We start from the raw sequence: 4,603 nt of genomic DNA on the forward strand, positions 1-4,603 counted from the left end.
TTAAACCCAGGGCGCTTAACCACTGAGCCACATCCCCAGCCCTTTTATATTTTATTTAGATGCAGGGTTTCAAAGAGTTGCTTAGGGCCCTGCTAAGTTGCTGAGGTTGGCTATGAACTTGTGATCCTCCTGCCTCAGCCTCCTGAGCTGCTGGAATTATAGGCATGAGCCACCACACCCAGAAAGTGTTCCCTATTCTGAGCAGTCTCTGTTCCCTTTAATGTCAGGTATGATTTGAGTATCTTTGTATAGCCCACCAGCATTCCTGGTGCATAGGAGGCAGTGTAAAATGCGTGGTGAAGTTCATATTTCTCCTCTTGTTGTTTTTTGATGGACAGCTGTCTCCTCTGCCAGAAATCCACAAGGGCAGAGGAGATAGTGCCTAAATGGTTGCAGGCCAATGTGCCTATACCTTTTAACCCAGTGACCCACCCAATAAATATTTCTAGAGTAAGTAAACAAATGAGGGAAATTGACAGAGGTTTTAAGAAGGTCTACTGTGTTGCTAGCATTTTGTAATTAGGAATTATTTGTTTGCAAGAAATCAAAACCTGCTTCGTGTAGTGGCAATAATCCCAGTGGCAGGAGGATCGAGAGTTCAAAGCCAACCTCAGCAACTTAGCAAGGCCCTAAGAAACTCAGCAAGACCCTGTCTTGAAATAAAACATAAAAAAGGGCTGGGATGTGGCTCAGTGGGTAAGTGCCCCTTGATTCAATTCCTGGCACAAAAAAACAAAATACAAAAAAAAAAAAAAAAAAAAAAAAGAGAAGAAGAAGGAGGGGGGGAGGAGGAAGAAGAAGAAGAAGAAGGAGGAGGAGGGGGAGGAGGAAGAGGAAGAGGAAGAGGAAGAAAAGAAATCAAAACCCAACCAAGCTAATGTGAACTGAAAGCAATAAGCAAGTCTGGAAGCGCAGGCAGGTCTCCAGGGAATAGGGGATGAACTGAAAGAACCTGCAAGTTCACTTGCTCAGATTCTCTCTCTCCTTGCCCCCCCTCTCCTCCTCTCTTCTTGGCCCTTTCTTTCTGCAGTTGGTTTTGTTGTGATCTTTGGCTGCAGACAGATTCCTTCTGCTCTGTACATACGCCACCACAGTCTCTCCTTATAAGCACTAGACTTTATAATAATAACAACTATTATTATTATTGTTGTTATTATTTTGCAGTGCTGGGGAAGGAACTCAGAGCCTCACACATGCTAGGTACTGACACTTATGTATTAACCAGTCTTTGAGTTCCTGGCCCACTGTGCAGGGTCCTAGAAGCAGGGACACAGCGGGAAGGCATGGACAGGTATTCACAGGTGGGGAAACTGAGGCTGGGATGTGATCACTGGTAGAGACCTGTTCACAACATAGGCACTGTGCCAGGTGCAGGGGGACCATTCATTCATTGATTGCAGAAATATTCTCTGGGTGCCTACTATGTGCCAGATACTGTTCCAGATGCTAGAGGTTCAGGAGTAACAAGGCAGACAGGATCCTACCTTCTTGGGGCTTTTGTTCTAAAAAGCAAACAATTCTACGTTCCAGGAAGCAAGCATTTGAGCAAGAGAGCGTCAGAGTGATAGATGTGGACAAATTAGCAAGATGGCAGAGGATGATGGGGTGCAGGGTGGGAAGGTTAATTTTGGATTGCCATTTAGGGTCTCTTCCTCTGTCATACAAGCCCAATGTACTAAAAATAGTGCCAGCCAACTTCTACTTGTTTTGTTTATAAAGAAGACTCCTGAGTCAGGCGAGATGGTGCACGCCTCTAATCCCAGCAGCTGGGGAGGCTGAGGCAGGAGGATCCCAAGTTCAAAACCAGCTTCAGCAAAAGCGAGGCCCTAAGCAACTCAGGGAGACCCTGCCTCTAAATAAAATACAAAATAGGGCTGGGGATGTGGCTCAGTGTCCAAGTGTCCCTGATTTCAATCCCTGGTACCCTTTCCCCCCCCAAAAAAAGAAGAGTACTGAATGTTCCTTTGCGTCTCCTTATGCTTGAGATGACATGAGGGAAAATCGAATGTACTGGTTCCACTGAATTTCCAACCAAGTAAGTGCCATGTAGATGTCTCCTGCCCAATGGGAGAAGAGAAGGTAAAACTTCTGATTTCAGGTCAAATGCAGAATGATTTTTATTGTTCATTTTTTGCTGTCGTTCCACCAAACCATTATGTTCTGACACCCACAGAGAGGAGAAAGTGTTTTATTAGGCCTGCCTTCAGTTAGAGACTGGCTTGCTCCCAGAGATGGCCCCAGAAGGTGGAGGGTGAGAGTAAAGTGTTAAAATATTTAGAAACGAATGCGGCTCCACAGTGGAATTTCAGGCATCAGCAAGTAGGTGGGGAAGTTTTGGGGGGCAGGGCAGCCTTCCGGATGCTTTATTGCAGTCCTGGGTAAGTGCAGTGGAATGTTTCCACTGAGGCCAAGTCTGATTTTGCAAGGAGGAATCAGAAGGTTGGAGAGTCTTTTACCCCATTTCTCACTTTAAAAAAAAAAAAAAAGTTTTTGAAAATTAAAGCCAGGTGCAGAGTGTGGGAGCACAATCCTGTCATCCCAGCAGCTCAGGAGGCTGAGGCAGGAGGATCAGGAGTTCAAAGCCAGCCTGGGCAACTTAGTGAGGCCCTAAGCAACTCAGCGGGACCCTGTCTCAAAATTAAAACTAAAAAGGACTGGGGATGAGGGTCAGCAGTTAAAGGCTGCCTGGGTTCAATGCCTAGTACCAAAAAAAAAAAAAAAAAATTGAAGCCAAGTGTGGTGGCATACTCTTGAAATCCCAAATTCTTGGGAAGCTGAGGAAGATTGCAAGTTTAAGATCAGCCTGGGGAACCCGAGAGACTCTGTCTCAAAATATAGTTTAAAAAATTAAGGTATGATTTATATACCATAAAATTGACCTTTTATTTATTTATGTTGGTATTGAGCATTGAACCCAGGGGTGATTTACCCATAAGCTACATCCCCAGTACTTTTTTAAAAAATATTTTAAGACAGAGACTCACTAAGTTGCCTAGGCTGGCCCTTGCGATCCTCCTGTCTCAGCCTCCCAAGTTACTAGGAGCATAGGTGTGCACCACTGCTCCTGGCTAATAGGTGGTCTTTATTTCTGCCTTCTTTTGCATACCATAATATGTTTAAGACTTCTCTCTGTTGTAGCATGTATCAGTGCCTCATTCATTTTTAGAGTCCACCGTATGGATATACCCCATTTTATTTATCCATTCATCAATGGATGAATATTTAGGTTGTTTTCATTCTTTATTGCACTTATGAATAAATCTGCTGTTAATATTTATGAACCTTTGTGTCCAGGTTTTCTGTATGGATTTCGTTTTAAATTCTCCTGGGTACGAACCTAGGAGTGGAATTGCTGTGTCATGTGGCAACTCTGTTTAATATTTCAAGAAACTGCCAGACTGTGTTGAAATAGTTGCATCATTTTATATTTGCAGCAACGTATGAAGAATCTTCTCTGGCATGTATACTAAAAAGAACAAATAAAAATTCTAAAAAGGGTGCTGGGTTTGGGGCTCAGTGGTAGCACTTGCGTGGCATGTGTAAGGCACTGGGTTTGATTCTCAGCATCACGTATAAATAAGTAAATTAAATAAAGATCCATTGACAACTAAAAAAAAATTTTTTTTGGAAAGAGTCCAGTTTCTCTACAACCTCATCACACCTGGTATTGACCCTCTTTTTGATTACAGGTGAATGCTTCCTATAGTATTCAGTTCCCAACTGTTATATAAAGTGACTTTTTCTTTTTTCTTTTTTTGGTACCAGAGATTAAATTCAAGGGCACTTAACCACTGAGCCACATCCCCAGTCCTTTTTTCGTTCTTTTGGATTTTACTTAGAGACAGGTTCTCACGAGTTGCTTAGGGCCTCGCTTTGCTGAGGCTGGCTTTGAACTCCCAGCCTCCTGCCTCAGCCTCCAGAACTGCTGGGATTGCCGACATGGGCCACCACGTTGGGGCTGCTTTTGTTTTATTGTTTGAAGGGAAAATAAAGATTTAATGTACCTGTTTGTGGAGAGGCTGAGGGCAGAAGGGTGAGAAAGGACAATGGAGAGACATGTCACCCAGTCTCCTCTAATGACCTGGTTTGGAGTCTCAGAGGAAAGATGTAGGTCAGAACTGTTGAAATTCCTGAAAGCCCTGGCAAGCCTTGGGGACCCAAGTGTCCTGGGTCCACAGTGTGAAATACGGGGCAGCATGGAGGGTGGATGCTGGGTGACGTCAGTACAGCAGAGGCTGAGCTATGGCAAGTTCACAGAGGCCCTGGGGAGGAGTAGAGTCTGAGAACCTCTTCGAGTAGCTGCTGGGCGTGGCTTTGGAGAGCCAGGATGCAGGAATGTACCATGACACCGCAAGGTTCAATTCTGTTTTAAGAGGTGCTTTGGTTTGAATGTGGTTTGTCCCTCAAGATTCTTGTGCTGGGAGATTGGTCTCCACATTGGCAGCAGTGGGTGGTGATGTGGTCCCTTTAAGAGGTAGAGCCTAGCGGGAGGTCTTTAGGTCAATTAGGGATACCGCCTGCAGAAGGCATTGAGGTGTTTTTTGTTGGACCCAGGTTAGTTCTCATGAGAAGGCTCTTGCAAGAAGGGCTGGCCCCGCCCAAC

This window comes from Sciurus carolinensis, chromosome 17, assembly GCF_902686445.1.
Source record: "Sciurus carolinensis chromosome 17, mSciCar1.2, whole genome shotgun sequence".
Classification (NCBI taxonomy): domain Eukaryota; kingdom Metazoa; phylum Chordata; class Mammalia; order Rodentia; family Sciuridae; genus Sciurus; species Sciurus carolinensis.